Raw genomic sequence first — 18,023 nt, forward strand, 5'->3', positions numbered from 1 at the left:
TGAGTTGATTATTGAACATCTGTCACTTTTTCATCCATTAAGGTCTGGACCCCAATCTGTATCCGACCAGAAAACTCAGTTCCCTCCTGACAATCCACAAATCCTATTATAAAGTGATTTTGAATGAATCTACCATAAAATGTCATGTGAAGATGTGCTCTGCTGATATCTAAACAGTTTTCTCATTGGAGTGAATATACAATGATAAACAGCAATGAAAGCAGTTGTAAATGCCGAAAACCAAGCGTAAAATGCTTTTCATTGTAGTTGATGGTTGCTTCATTAGATCCTATTATAATGTAATTTCAAGTAGAGGTACCTGGAAATGTAATTTGAATATGTTTTGTGTTGATTATGGAACATCTGTCACTTTTTCATCCATTTAGGACTGGACCCCAATCTGTATCCGACTAGAAAACTCAGTTCCCTCCTGAAAATCCACCAATCCTATTATAAGGTGATTTTGAATGAATCTTCCATAAAATGTCATGTTAAGATGTGCTGTGTTGATAACTAAACAGTTTTCTCATTGGAGTGAATATACAATAATCAACAGCAATGGGGCAACTGTAAATGCGGAAAACCTAGCGTAATATGCTTTTCATTGTAATTTACACAAGCAGTTGATGGTTGCTTCATTAAATCCTATTATAATGTGATTTCAAGTAGAGGTACCTTGAAATGTAATTTGAATATGTTTTGAGTTGATTATGGAACATGTGTCACTTTTTCACCCATTTAGGACTAGTCCCCAATATGTGTCTGTCATAGCCTCCTGAAAATCCACAAATCCTATTATGAGGTGATTATGAACGAATCTACCATAAAATGTCATGCAAAGATGTGCTTTGTTGATAACTAAACAGTTTTCTCATTGGAGTGAATATACAATAATCAACAGCAATGGGCCAGCTGTAAATGCCGAAAACCTAGCGTAATATGCTTTTTATTGTAATTTACACAAGCAGTTGATGGTTTCTTCATTAAATCCTATTATAATGTGATTCCAAGTAGAGGTACCTTGAAATGTAATTTGAATATGTTTTGAGTTGATTATTGAACATCTGTCACTTTTTCATCCATTTAGGACTGGACCCCAATCTGTATCTGACCAGAAAACTCAGTTCCCTCCTGACAATCCACAAATCCTATTATAAAGTGATTTTGAATGAATCTACCATAAAATGTCATGTGAAGATGTGCTCTGCTGATAACTTAACAGTTTTCTCATTGGAGTGAATATACAATGATAAACAGCAATGAAAGCAGCTGTAAATGCCGAAAACCAAGCGTAAAATGCTTTTCATTGTAGTTGATGGTTGCTTCAGTAAATCCTATTATAATGTGATTTCAAGTAGAGGTACCTGGAAATGTAATTTGAATATGTTTTGTGTTGATTATGGAACATCTGTCACTTTTTCATCCATTTAGGACTGGACCCCAATCTGTATCCGACCAGAAAACTCAGTTCCCTCCTGAAAATCCACCAATCCTATTATAAGGTGATTTTGAATGAATCTACCATAAAATGTCATGTTAAGATGTGCTTTGTTGATAACTAGACAGTTTTCTCATTGGAGTGAATATACAATAATCAACAGCAATGGGGCAACTGTAAATGCCGAAAACCTAGTGTAATATGCTTTTCATTGTAATTTACACAAGCAGTTGATGGTTGCTTCATTAAATCCTATTATAATGTGATTTCAAGTAGAGGTACCTTGAAATGTAATTTGAATATGTTATGAGTTTATTATTGAACATCTGTCACTTTTTCATCCATTAAGGTCTGGACCCCAATCTGTATCTGACCAGAAAACTCAGTTCCCTCCTGACAATCCACAAATCCTATTATAAGGTGATTTTGAATGAATCTACCATAAAATGTCATGTAAAGATGTGCTCTGCTGATAACTAAACAGTTTTCTCATTGGAGTGAATATACAATGATAAACAGCAATGAAAGCAGCTGTAAATGCCGAAAACCAAGCGTAAAATGCTTTTCATTGTATTTGATGGTTGCTTCAGTAAATCCTATTATAATGTGATTTCAAGTAGAGGTACCTGGAAATGTAATTTGAATATGTTATGAGTTGATTATTGAACATCTGTCACTTTTTCATCCATTAAGGTCTGGACCCCAATCTGTATCTGACCAGAAAACTCAGTTCCCTCCTGACAATCCACAAATCCTATTATAAGGTGATTTTGAATGAATCTACCATAAAATGTCATGTAAAGATGTGCTCTGCTGATAACTAAACAGTTTTCTCATTGGAGTGAATATACAATGATAAACAGCAATGAAAGCAGCTGTAAATGCCGAAAACCAAGCGTAAAATGCTTTTCATTGTATTTGATGGTTGCTTCAGTAAATCCTATTATAATGTGATTTCAAGTAGAGGTACCTGGAAATGTAATTTGAATATGTTTTGTGTTGATTATGGAACATCTGTCACTTTTTCATCCATTTAGGACTGGACCCCAATCTGTATCCGACCAGAAAACTCAGTTCCCTCCTGAAAATCCACCAATCCTATTATAAGGTGATTTTGAATGAATCTACCATAAAATGTCATGTTAAGATGTGCTTTGTTGATAACTAAACAGTTTTCTCATTGGAGTGAATATACAATTATCAACAGCAATGGGGCAACTGTAAATGCCGAAAACCTAGCGTAATATGCTTTTCATTGTAATTTACACAAGCAGTTGATGGTTGCTTCAGTAAATCCTATTATAATGTGATTTCAAGTAGAGGTACCTTGAAATGTAATTTGAATATGTTTTGAGTTGATTATTGAACATCTGTTACTTTTTCATCCATTTAGGACTGGACCCCAATCTGTATCTGACCAGAAAACTCAGTTCCCTCCTGACAATCCACAAATCCTATTATAAAGTGATTTTGAATGAATCTACCATAAAATGTCATGTGAAGATGTGCTCTGCTGATAACTAAACAGTTTTCTCATTGGAGTGAATATACAATGATAAACAGCAATGAAAGCAGCTGTAAATGCTGAAAACCAAGCGTAAAATGCTTTTCATTGTAGTTGATGGTTGCTTCGTTTAATCCTATTATAATGTAATTTCAAGTAGAGGTACCTGGAAATGTAATTTGAATATGTTTTGTGTTGATTATGGAACATCTGTCACTTTTTCATCCATTTAGGACTGGACCCCAATCTGTATCCGACCAGAAAACTCAGTTCCCTCCTGAAAATCCACAAATCCTATTTTAAGGTGATTTTGAATGAATGTTCCATAAAATGTCATGTTAAGATGTGCTTTGTTGATAACTAAACAGTTTTCTCATTGGAGTGAATATACAATAATCAACAGCAATGGGGCAACTGTAAATGCCGAAAACCTAGTGTAATATGCTTTTCATTGTAATTTACACAAGCGGTTGATGGTTGCTTCATTAAATCCTATTATAATGTGATTTCAAGTAGAGGTACCTTGAAATGTAATTTGAATATGTTTTGAGTTGATTATGGAACATGTGTCACTTTTTCATCCATTTAGGACTGGACCCCAATCTGTGTCTGTCATAGCCTCCTGAAAATCCACAAATCCTATTATGAGGTGATTTTAAATGAGTCTACCATAAAATGTAATTTAAAGATGTGCTTTGTTGATAACTGAACAGTTTTGTTATTTGAGTGAATATACAATAATAAACAGCAATGACAGAAGCTGGAAATGCCGACCACCTGGCGTTAAATGCTTTTTATTGTAATTTACAGAAGCAGTTGATGGTTGCTTTAGTAAATCCTATTATAATGTATTTTAAAGTGGAGGCACTTGAAATGCAACGTGTTTTGAATTGATTATGGAACATGTGTCTCTTTTTCATCCATTTAGGATGGACCCCAATCTGTGTCTGTCATAGCCTCCTGAAAATCCACAAATCCACCTCAAATTATGAGGTGATTTTGAATGAATCTACATTACATTACATTACATTACAGTCGGCCAGGGGTGTAGGGCTTGACCGTAGCCTGGAGGTATGAAGGAGCTGTTCCTTTCACTGCCCTGTAGGCTAGCACCAGAGTCTTAAACTGGATGCGAGCAGCTACAGGGAGCCAGTGAGAGAGAACGGAGAAGGCAAGTTGTGTGGGACAACTTGGGGAGGTTGAACACCACACGAGCTGCAGCTTTCTTGGACGAGCTCTAGAGGTCTGATGGCGGAAGCCGGGGCGCCAGCAAGGAGGGAGTTGCACTAGTCCAGGCGGGAGATGACAAGAGCCTGGATCAGCACCTGCGCTGCCTTGTTGGCTAGGAAGGGACCAATCCTCCGGATAATGTAGAGGAGGAATCTGCAGGAACGCGTCAAAGCCACTTTGTTTATTTGGCCAGGGGCACAGCAATTTAAGCAGGCACAGATCGAGTAGTGTTGTTATCCAGCCCTGAATGAATGAAAAAGTGGAAACTTATCGATTATCAACTCAAAACATCTTCAAACTACATTTCAAAATAGCCCTGCTTGAAATCACAGTATAATATGACTTACTGAAACAACCACGCCACTGTCTGTGTAAATGACAATGAAAAGCATGTTTCGGTCGTTTTTGACGTTTCTAGCTGTACAATAACTGTTTCTCAACGTATGTACAGCTACTGTTTAGTTATCAACAAAGCACATCTTCATATGACATTTTATGGTAGATTCATTCAAAATCACCTTATAATAGGATTTGTGGATTTTCAGGAGGCTTTGACAGACACAGATTGGGGTCCAGTCCTAATTGGATGAAAAAGTGACACATGTTCCATAATCAACTCAAAAAATATTCAAATTACATTTCAAGGTACCTCTACTTGAAATCACATTATAATAGGATTTGACGAAGGAACCATCAACTGCTTGTGTAAATTACAATGAAAAGCATTTTACGCTAGGTTTTCGGCATTTACAGCTGCCCCATTGCTGTTGATTATTGTATATTCACTCCAATGAAAAAAACTGTTAAATTATCAACAAAGCACATCTTTGCATGACATTTTATGGTAGATTCATTCAAAATCACCTCATAATAGGATTTGTGGATTTTCAGGAGGGAACTCAGTTTTCTGGTCGGATACAGATTGGGGTCCAGTCCTAAATGGATGAAAAAGTGACAGATGTTCCATAATCAACTCAAAACATATTCAAATTACATTTCAAGGTACCTCTACTTGAAATCACATTATAATAGGATTTAATGAAGCAACCATCAACTACAATGAAAAGCATTTTACGCTTGGTTTTTGGCATTTACAGATGCTTTCATTGCTGTTTATCATTGTATATTCACTCCAATGAGAAAACTGTTTAGTTATCAGCAGAGCACATCTTTGCATGACATTTTATGGTAGATTCATTAATAATCACCTCATAATAGGATTTGTGGATTTTCAGGAGGCTATGACAGACACAGATTGGGGTCCAGTCCTAAATGGATGAAAAAGTGACAGATGTTCCATAATCAACTCAAAACATATTCAAATTACATTTCAAGGTACCTCTACTTGAAATCACATTATAATAGGATTTAATGAAGCAACCATCCTCTGCTCGTGTAAATTACAATGAAAATCATTTTACGCTAGGTTTTCAGCATTTACAGCTGCCCTATTACTGTTGATTATTGTATATTCACTCCAATGAGAAAACTGTTTAGTTATCAACAAAGCACATCTTAACATGACATTTTATGGTAGATTCATTCAAAATCACCTTATAATAGGATTTGTGGATTTTCAGGAGGGAACTGAGTTTTCTGGTCAGATACAGATTGGGGTCCAGTCCTAAATGGATGAAAAAGTGACAGATGTTCCATAATCAACTCAAAACATATTCAAATTACATTTCCAGGTACCTCTACTTGAAATCACATTATAATAGGATTTAATGAAGCAACCATCAACTGCTTGTGTAAATTACAATGAAAAGCATTTTACGCTAGGTTTTCGGCATTTACAGCTGCCCCATTGCTGTTCATTATTGTATATTCACTCCAATGAGAAAACTGTTTAGTTATCAACAAAGCACATCTTTGCATGACATTTGATGGTAGATTCATTCATAATCACCTCAAAATAGGATTTGTGGATTTTCAGGAGGCTATGACAGACACAGATTGGGGTCCAGTCCTAAATGGATGAAAAAGTGACAGATGTTCCATAATCAACTCAAAACATATTCAAATTACATTTCAAGGTACCTCTACTTGAAATCACATTATAATAGGATTTACTGAAGCAACCATCAACTACAATGAAAAGCATTTTACGCTTGGTTTTCAGCATTTACAGCTGCCCCATTGCTGTTGATTATTGTATATTTACTCCAACGAGAAAACTGTTAAGATATCAACAAAGCACATATTAACATGACATTTTATGGTAGATTCATTCAAAATCACCTTATAATAGGATTTGTGGATTTTCAGAAGCGAACTGAGTTTTCTGGTCAAATACAGATTAAGGTCCAGTCCTAAATGGATGAAAAAGTGACAGATGTTCCATAATCAACTCAAAACATATTCAAATTACATTTCAAGGTACCTCTACTTGAAATCACATTATAATAGGATTTAATGAAGCAACCTCCAACTGCTTGTGTAAATTACAATGAAAAACATTTTACGCTAGGTTTTCAGCATTTACAGCTGCCCCATTGCTGTTGATTATTGTATATTCACTCCAATGAGAAAACTGTTTAGTTATCAACAAAGCACATCTTTACATGACATTTTATGGCAGATTCATTCAAAATCACCTTATAATAGGATTTGTGGATTTTCAGGAGGGAACTGAGTTTTCTGGTCGGATACAGATTGGGGTCCAGTCCTAAATGGATGAAAAAGTGACGGATGTTCCATAATCAACTCAAAACATATTCAAATTACATTTCCAGGTACCTCTACTTGAAATCACATTATAATAGGATTTACTGAAGCAACCATCAACTACATTGAAAAGCATTTGACGCCTGGTTTTGGGGATTTACAGCTGCTTTCATTGCAGTTTATCATTGTATATTCACTCCAATGAGAAAACTGTTATGTTATCAGCAGAGCACATCTTCACATGACATTTTATGGCAGATTCATTCAAAATCACCTTATAAAAGGATTTGTGGATTTTCAGGAGGGAACTGAGTTTTCTGGTCAAATACAGATTGGGGTCCAGTCCTAAATGGATGAAAAAGTGACAGATGTTCCATAATCAACTCAAAACATATTCAAATTACATTTCCAGGTACCTCTACTTGAAATCACATTATAATAGGATTTAATGAAGCAACCATCAACTGCTTGTGTAAATTACAATGAAAAGCATTTTACACTAGGTTTTCGGCATTTAGAGCTGCCCGATTGCTGTTCGATATAGTATATTCACTCCAATGAGAAAACTGTTTAGTTATCAACAAAGCACATCTTTGCATGACATTTTATGGTAGATTCATTCATAATCACCTCATAATAGGATTTGTGGATTTTCAGGAGGCTATGACAGACACAGATTGGGGTCCAGTCCTAAATGGATGAAAAAGTGACAGATGTTCCATAATCAACTCAAAACATATTCAAATTACATTTCCAGGTACCTCTACTTGAAATCACATTATAATAGGATTTAATGAAGCAACCATCAACTGCTTGTGTAAATTACAATGAAAAGCATTTTACGCTAGGTTTTCAGCATTTACAGCTGCCCCATTGCTGTTGATTATTGTATATTCACTCCAATGAGAAAACTGTTTAGTTATCAACAAAGCACATCTTTACATGACATTTTATGGCAGATTCATTCAAAATCACCTTATAATAGGATTTGTGGATTTGCAGGAGGGAACTGAGTTTTCTGGTCGGATACAGATTGGGGTCCAGTCCTAAATGGATGAAAAAGTGACAGATGTTCCATAATCAACTCAAAACATATTCAAATTACATTTCAAGGTACCTCTACTTGAAATCACATTATAATAGGATTTAATGAAGCAACCATCAACTACAATGAAAAGCATTTTACGCTTGGTTTTTGGCATTTACAGATGCTTTCATTGCTGTTTATCATTGTATATCCACTCCAATGAGAAAACTGTTTAGTTATCAGCAGAGCACATCTTTGCATGACATTTTATGGTAGATTCATTAATAATCACCTCATAATAGGATTTGTGGATTTTCAGGAGGCTATGACAGACACAGATTGGGGTCCAGTCCTAAATGGATGAAAAAGTGACAGATGTTCCATAATCAACTCAAAACATATTCAAATTACATTTCAAGGTACCTCTACTTGAAATCACATTATAATAGGATTTAATGAAGCAACCATCCACTGCTTGTGTAAATTACAATGAAAAGCATTTTACGCTAGGTTTTCAGCATTTACAGCTGCCCTATTACTGTTGATTATTGTATATTCACTCCAATGAGAAATCTGTTTAGTTATCAACAAAGCACATCTTAACATGACATTTTATGGTAGATTCATTCAAAATCACCTTATAATAGGATTTGTGGATTTTCAGGAGGGAACTGAGTTTTCTGGTCAAAAACAGATTGGGGTCCAGTCCTAAATGGATGAAAAAGTGACAGATGTTCCATAATCAACTCGAAACATATTCAAATTACATTTCCAGGTACCTCTACTTGAAATCACATTATAATAGGATTTACTGAAGCAACCATCAACTACAATGAAATGCATTTTACGCTTGGTTTTCGGCATTTACAGCTGCTTTCATTGCTGTTTATCATTGTATATTCACTCCAATGAGAAAACTGTTTAGTTATCAGCAGAGCACATCTTCACATGACATTTTATGGTAGATTCATTCAAAATCACCTTATAATAGGATTTGTGGATTTTCAGGAGGGAACTGAGTTTTCTGGTCAGATACTGATTGGGGTCCAGTCCTAAATGGATGAAAAAGTGACAGATGTTCCATAATCAACTCAAAACATATTCACATTACATTTCAAGGTACCTCTACTTGAAATCACATTATAATAGGATTTAATGAAGCAACCATCAACTGCTTGTGTAAATTACAATGAAAAGCATTTTACACTAGGTTTTCGGCATTTATAGCTGCCCGATTGCTGTTCATTATTGTATATTCACTCCAATGAGAAAACTGTTTAGTTATCAACAAAGCACATCTTTGCATGACATTTGATGGTAGATTCATTCATAATCACCTCATAATAGGATTTGTGGATTTTCAGGAGGCTATGACAGACACAGATTGGGGTCCAGTCCTAAATGGATGAAAAAGTGACAGATGTTCCATAATCAACTCAAAACATATTCAAATTACATTTCAAGGTACCTCTACTTGAAATCACATTATAATAGGATTTACTGAAGCAACCATCAACTACAATGAAAAGCATTTTACGCTTGGTTTTCGGCATTTACAGCTTATTTCATTGCTGTTTATCATTGTATATCCACTCCAATGAGAAAACTGTTTAGTTATCAGCAGAGCACATCTTCACATGACATTTTATGGTAGATTCATTCAAAATCACCTTATAATAGGATTTGTGGATTTTCAGGAGGGAACTGAGTTTTCTGGTCAAATACAGATTGGGGTCCAGTCCTAAATGGATGAAAAAGTGACAGATGTTCCATAATCAACTCAAAACATATTCAAATTACATTTCAAGGTACCTCTACTTGAAATCACATTATAATAGGATTTACTGGAGCAACCATCAACTACAATGAAAAGCATTTTACGCCTGGTTTTGGGGATTTACAGCTGCTTTCATCGCAGTTTATCATTGTATATTCACTTCAATGAGAAAACTGTTTAGTTATCAGCAGAGCACATCTTCACATGACATATTATGGCAGATTCATTCAAAATCACCTTATAAAAGGATTTGTGGATTTTCAGGAGGGAACTGAGTTTTCTGGTCAAATACAGATTGGGGTCCAGTCCTAAATGGATGAAAAAGTGACAGATGTTCCATAATCAACTCAAAACATATTCAAATTACATTTCCAGGTACCTCTACTTGAAATCACATTATAATAGGATTTAATGAAGCAACCATCAACTGTTTCTGTAAATTACAATGAAAAGCATTTTACACTAGGTTTTCGGCATTTAGAGCTGCCCGATTGCTGTTCGATATAGTATATTCACTCCAATGAGAAAACTGTTTAGTTATCAACAAAGCACATCTTTGCATGACATTTTATGGTAGATTCATTCATAATCACCTCATAATAGGATTTGTGGATTTTCAGGAGGCTATGACAGACACAGATTGGGGTCCAGTCCTAAATGGATGAAAAAGTGACAGATGTTCCATAATCAACTCAAAACATATTCAAATTACATTTCAAGGTACCTCTACTTGAAATCACATTATAATAGGATTTAATGAAGCAACCATCAACTACAATGAAAAGCATTTTACGCTTGGTTTTCGGCATTTACAGATGCTTTCATTGCTGTTTATCATTGTATATTCACTCCAATGAGAAAACTGTTTAGTTATCAGCAGAGCACATCTTTGCATGACATTTTATGGTAGATTCATTAATAATCACCTCATAATAGGATTTGTGGATTTTCAGGAGGCTATGACAGACACAGATTGGGGTCCAGTCCTAAATGGATGAAAAAGTGACAGATGTTCCATAATCAACTCAAAACATATTCAAATTACATTTCAAGGTACCTCTACTTGAAATCACATTATAATAGGATTTAATGAAGCAACCATCCACTGCTTGTGTAAATTACAATGAAAAGCATTTTACGCTAGGTTTTCAGCATTTACAGCTGCCCTATTACTGTTGATTATTGTATATTCACTCCAATGAGAAAACTGTTTAGTTATCAACAAAGCACATCTTAACATGACATTTTATGGTAGATTCATTCAAAATCACCTTATAATAGGATTTGCGAATTTTCAGGAGGGAACTGAGTTTTCTGGTCAGATACAGATTGGGGTCCAGTCCTAAATGGATGAAAAAGTGACAGATGTTCCATAATCAACTCAAAACATATTCAAATTACATTTCCAGGTACCTCTACTTGAAATCACATTATAATAGGATTTAATGAAGCAACCATCAACCGCTTGTGTAAATTACAATGAAAAGCATTTTACACTAGGTTTTCGGCATTTACAGCTGCCCCATTGCTGTTCATTATTGTATATTCACTCCAATGAGAAAACTGTTTAGTTATCAACAAAGCACATCTTTGCATGACATTTGATGGTAGATTCATTCATAATCACCTCAAAATAGGATTTGTGGATTTTCAGGAGGCTATGACAGACACAGATTGGGGTCCAGTCCTAAATGGATGAAAAAGTGACAGATGTTCCATAATCAACTCAAAACATATTCAAATTACATTTCAAGGTACCTCTACTTGAAATCACATTATAATAGGATTTACTGAAGCAACCATCAACTACAATGAAAAGCATTTTACGCTTGGTTTTCAGCATTTACAGCTGCCCCATTGCTGTTGATTATTGTATATTCACTCCAACGAGAAAACTGTTAAGATATCAACAAAGCACATATTAACATGACATTTTATGGTAGATTCATTCAAAATCACCTTATAATAGGATTTGTGGATTTTCAGAAGGGAACTGAGTTTTCTGGTCAAATACAGATTAAGGTCCAGTCCTAAATGGATGAAAAAGTGACAGATGTTCCATAATCAACTCAAAACATATTCAAATTACATTTCAAGGTACCTCTACTTGAAATCACATTATAATAGGATTTAATGAAGCAACCTTCAACTGCTTGTGTAAATTACAATGAAAAACATTTTACGCTAGGTTTTCAGCATTTACAGCTGCCCCATTGCTGTTGATTATTGTATATTCACTCCAATGAGAAAACTGTTTAGTTATCAACAAAGCACATCTTTACATGACATTTTATGGCAGATTCATTCAAAATCACCTTATAATAGGATTTGTGGATTTTCAGGAGGGAAGTGAGTTTTCTGGTCGGATACAGATTGGGGTCCCTTCCTAAATGGATGAAAAAGTGACAGATGTTCCATAATCAACTCAAAACATATTCAAATTACATTTCCAGGTACCTCTACTTGAAATCACATTATAATAGGATTAAATGAAGCAACCATCAACTACAATGAAAAGCATTTCACGCCTGGTTTTGGGGATTTACAGCTGCTTTCATTGCAGTTTATCATTGTATATCCACTCCAGTAAGAAAACTGTTTAGTTATCAGCAGAGCACATCTTCACATGACATTTTATGGCAGATTCATTCAAAATCACCTTATAATAGGATTTGTGGATTTTCAGGAGGGAACTGAGTTTTCTGGTGAGATACAGATTGGGGTCCAGTCCTAAATGGATGAAAAAGTGGCACATGTTCCATAATCAACTCAAAACATATTCAAATTACATTTCAAGGTACCTCTACTTGAAATGACATTATAATAGGATTTAATGAAGCAACCATCAACTGCTTGTGTAAATTACAATGAAAAGCATTTTACGTTAGGTTTTCGGCATTTACAGTTTCCCCATTGCTGTTGATTATTGTATATTCACTCCAATGGGAAAACTGTTTAGTTATCAACAAGGCATATCTTAACATGACATTTTATGGTAGATTCATTCAAAATCACCTTATAATAGGATTTGTGGATTTTCGGGAGGGAAATGAGTTTTCTGGTCAAATACAGATTGGGGTCCAGTCCTAAATGGATGAAGAAGTGACACATGTTCCATAATCAACTCAAAACTTATTCAAATAACATTTCAAGGTACCTCTACTTGAAATCACATTATAATAGGATTTAATGAAGCAACCATCAACTGCTTGTGTAAATTACAATGAAAAGCGTTTTAAGCTAGGTTTTCAGCATTTACAGTTTTCAGCATTTACAGGTGCCCCATTGCTATTGATTATTGTATATTCACTCCAATGAGAAAACTGTTTAGTTATCAACAAAGCACATCTTAACATGACATTTTCTGGTAGATTCATTCAAAATCACCTTATAATAGGATTTGTGGATTTTCAGGAGGGAACTGAGTTTTCTGGTCAAAAACAGATTGGGGTCCAGTCCTAAATGGATGAAAAAGTGACAGATGTTCCATAATCAACTCAAAACATATTCAAATTACATTTCCAGGTACCTCTACTTGAAATCACATTATAATAGGATTTACTGAAGCAACCATCAACTACAATGAAATGCATTTTACGCTTGGTTTTCGGCATTTACAGCTGCTTTCATTGCTGTTTATCATTGTATATTCACTCCAATGAGAACACTGTTTAGTTATCAGCAGAGCACATCTTCACATGACATTTTATGGTAGATTCATTCAAAATCACCTTATAATAGGATTTGTGGATTTTCAGGAGGGAACTGAGTTTTCTGGTCAGATACAGATTGGGGTCCAGTCCTAAATGGATGAAAAAGTGACAGATGTTCCATAATCAACTCAAAACATATTCAAATTACATTTCCAGGTACCTCTACTTGAAATCACATTATAATAGGATTTAATGAAGCAACCATCAACTGCTTGTGTAAATTACAATGAAAAGCATTTTACACTAGGTTTTCGGCATTTACAGCTGCCCGATTGCTGTTCGATATAGTATATTCACTCCAATGAGAAAACTGTTTAGTTATCAACAAAGCACATCTTTGCATGACATTTTATGGTAGATTCATTCATAATCACCTCATAATAGGATTTGTGGATTTTCAGGAGGCTATGACAGACACAGATTGGGGTCCAGTCCTCAATGGATGAAAAAGTGACAGATGTTCCATAATCAACTCAAAACATATTCAAATTACATTTCAAGGTACCTCTACTTGAAATCACATTATAATAGGATTTAATGAAGCAACCATCCACTGCTTGTGTAAATTACAATGAAAAGCATTTTACGCTAGGTTTTCAGCATTTACAGCTGCCCTATTACTGTTGATTATTGTATATTCACTCCAATGAGAAAACTGTTTAGTTATCAACAAAGCACATCTTAACATGACATTTTATGGTAGATTCATTCAAAATCACCTTATAATAGGATTTGTGGATTTTCAGGAGGGAACTGAGTTTTCTGGTCAGATACAGATTGGGGTCCAGTCCTAAATGGATGAAAAAGTGACAGATGTTCCATAATCAACTCAAGACATATTCAAATTACATTTCCAGGTACCTCTACTTGAAATCACATTATAATAGGATTTAATGAAGCAACCATCAACTGCTTGTGTAAATTACAATGAAAAGCATTTTACACTAGGTTTTCGGCATTTACAGCTGCCCCATTGCTGTTCATTATTGTATATTCACTCCAATGAGAAAACTGTTTAGTTATCAACAAAGCACATCTTTGCATGACATTTGATGGTAGATTCATTCATAATTACCTCATAATAGGATTTGTGGATTTTCAGGAGGCTATGACAGACACAGATTGGGGTCCAGTCCTAAATGGATGAAAAAGTGACAGATGTTCCATAATCAACTCAAAACATATTCAAATTACATTTCAAGGTACCTCTATTTGAAATCACATTATAATAGGATTTAATGAAGCAACCTTCAACTGCTTGTGTAAATTACAATGAAAAGCATTTTACGCTAGGTTTTCAGCATTTACAGCTGCCCCATTGCTGTTGATTATTGTATATTCACTCCAATGAGAAAACTGTTTAGTTATCAACAAAGCACATCTTTACATGACATTTTATGGCAGATTCATTCAAAATCACCTTATAATAGGATTTGTGGATTTGCAGGAGGGCACTGAGTTTTCTGGTCGGATACAGATTGGGGTCCAGTCCTAAATGGATGAAAAAGTGACAGATGTTCCATAATCAACTCAAAACATATTCAAATTACATTTCAAGGTACCTCTACTTGAAATCACATTATAATAGGATTTAATGAAGCAACCATCAACTACAATGAAAAGCATTTTACGCTTGGTTTTTGGCATTTACAGATGCTTTCATTGCTGTTTATCATTGTATATTCACTCCAATGAGAAAACTGTTTAGTTATCAGCAGAGCACATCTTTGCATGACATTTTATGGTAGATTCATTAATAATCACCTCATAATAGGATTTGTGGATTTTCAGGAGGCTATGACAGACACAGATTGGGGTCCAGTCCTAAATGGATGAAAAAGTGACAGATGTTCCATAATCAACTCAAAACATATTCAAATTACATTTCAAGGTACCTCTACTTGAAATCACATTATAATAGGATTTAATGAAGCAACCATCCACTGCTTGTGTAAATTACAATGAAAAGCATTTTACGCTAGGTTTTCAGCATTTACAGCTGCCCTATTACTGTTGATTACTGTATATTCACTCCAATGAGAAAACTGTTTAGTTATCAACAAAGCACATCTTAACATGACATTTTATGGTAGATTCATTCAAAATCACCTTATAATAGGATTTGTGGATTTTCAGGAGGGAACTGAGTTGTCTGGTCAGATACAGATTGGGGTCCAGTCCTAAATGGATGAAAAAGTGACAGATGTTCCATAATCAACTCAAAACATATTCAAATTACATTTCCAGGTACCTCTACTTGAAATCACATTATAATAGGATTTAATGAAGCAATCATCAACCGCTTGTGTAAATTACAATGAAAAGCATTTTACACTAGGTTTTCGGCATTTACAGCTGCCGATTGCTGTTCATTATTGTATATTCACTCCAATGAGAAAACTGTTTAGTTATCAACAAAGCACATCTTTGCATGACATTTGATGGTAGATTCATTCATAATCACCTCATAATAGGATTTGTGGATTTTCAGGAGGCTATGACAGACACAGATTGGGGTCCAGTCCTAAATGGATGAAAAAGTGACACATGTTCCATAATCAACTCAAAACATATTCAAATTACATTTCCAGGTACCTCTACTTGAAAGCACATTATAATAGGATTTACTGAAGCAACCATCAACTACAATGAAAAGCATTGTACGCTTAGTTTTCAGCATTTACAGCTGCTTTCATTGCTGTTCATCATTGTATATTCACTCCAATGAGAAACTGTTTAGTTATCAGCAGAGCACATCTTCACGTGACATTTTATGGTAGATTCATTCAAAATCACCTTATAATAGGATTTGTGGATTTTCAGGAGGGAACTGAGTTTTCTCGTCAGAAACAGATTGGGGTCCAGTCCTAAATGGATGAAAAAGTGACAGATGTTCCATAATCAACTCAAAACATATTCAAATTACATTTCCAGGTACCTCTACTTGAAATCACATTATAATAGGATTTAATGAAGCAACCATCAACTGCTTGTGTAAATTACAATGAAAAGCATTTTACACTAGGTTTTCGGCATTTACAGCTGCCCGATTGCTGTTCATTATTGTATATTCACTCCAATGAGAAAACTGTTTAGTTATCAACAAAGCACATCTTTGCATGACATTTGATGGTAGATTCATTCATAATCACCTCATAATAGGATTTGTGGATTTTCAGGAGGCTATGACAGACACAGATTGGGGTCCAGTCCTAAATGGATGAAAAAGTGACAAATGTTCCATAATCAACTCAAAACATATTCAAATTGCATTTCAAGGTACCTCTACTTGAAATCACATTATAATAGGATTTACTGAAGCAACCATCAACTACAATGAAAAGCATTTTACGCTTGGTTTTCGGCATTTACAGCTTATTTCATTGCTGTTTATCATTGTATATCCACTCCAATGAGAAAACTGTTTAGTTATCAGCAGAGCACATCTTCACATGAAATTTTATGGTAGATTCATTCAAAATCACCTTATAATAGGATTTGTGGATTTTCAGGAGGGAACTGAGTTTTCTGGTGAAATACAGATTGGGGTCCAGTCCTAAATGGATGAAAAAGTGACAGATGTTCCATAATCAACTCAAAACATATTCAAATTACATTTCAAGGTACCTCTACTTGAAATCACATTATAATAGGATTTAATGAAGCAACCATCAACTGCTTGTGTAAATTACAATGAAAAGCATTTTACGCTAGGTTTTCAGCATTTACAGCTGCCCCATTGCTGTTGATTATTGTATATTCACTCCAATGAGAAAACTGTTTAGTTATCAACAAAGCACATCTTTACATGACATTTTATGGCAGATTCATTCAAAATCACCTTATAATAGGATTTGTGGATTTTCAGGATGGAACTGAGTTTTCTGGTCGGATACAGATTGGGGTCCAGTCCTAAATGGATGAAAAAGTGACAGATGTTCCATAATCAACTCAAAACATATTCAAATTACATTTCAAGGTACCTCTACTTGAAATCACATTATAATAGGATTTAATGAAGCAACCACCAACTACAATGAAAAGCATTTTACGCTTGGTTTTTGGCATTTACAGATGCTTTCATTGCTGTTTATCATTGTATATTCACTCCAATGAGAAAACTGTTTAGTTATCAGCAGAGCACATCTTTGCATGACATTTTATGGTAGATTCATTCATAATCACCTCATAATAGGATTTGTGGATTTTCAGGAGGCTATGACAGACACAGATTGGGGTCCAGTCCTAAATGGATGAAAAAGTGACAGATGTTCCATAATCAACTCAAAACATATTCAAATTACATTTCAAGGTACCTCTACTTGAAATCACATTATAATAGGATTTAATGAAGCAACCATCCACTGCTTGTGTAAATTACAATGAAAAGCATTTTACGCTAGGTTTTCAGCATTTACAGCTGCCCTATTACTGTTGATTTCTGTATATTCACTCCAATGAGAAAACTGTTTAGTTATCAACAAAGCACATCTTAACATGACATTTTATGGTAGATTCATTCAAAATCACCTTATAATAGGATTTGTGGATTTTCAGGAGGGAACTGAGTTTTCTGGTCAGATACAGATTGGGGTCCAGTCCTAAATGGATGAAAAAGTGACAGATGTTCCATAATCAACTCAAAACATATTCAAATTACATTTCCA

This window comes from Genypterus blacodes, unplaced genomic scaffold, assembly GCF_046128005.1.
Source record: "Genypterus blacodes isolate CSIRO-AG114 ecotype Tasmania unplaced genomic scaffold, CSIRO-AGI_Gbla_v1 ptg000199l_1, whole genome shotgun sequence".
NCBI lineage: Eukaryota > Metazoa > Chordata > Actinopteri > Ophidiiformes > Ophidiidae > Genypterus > Genypterus blacodes.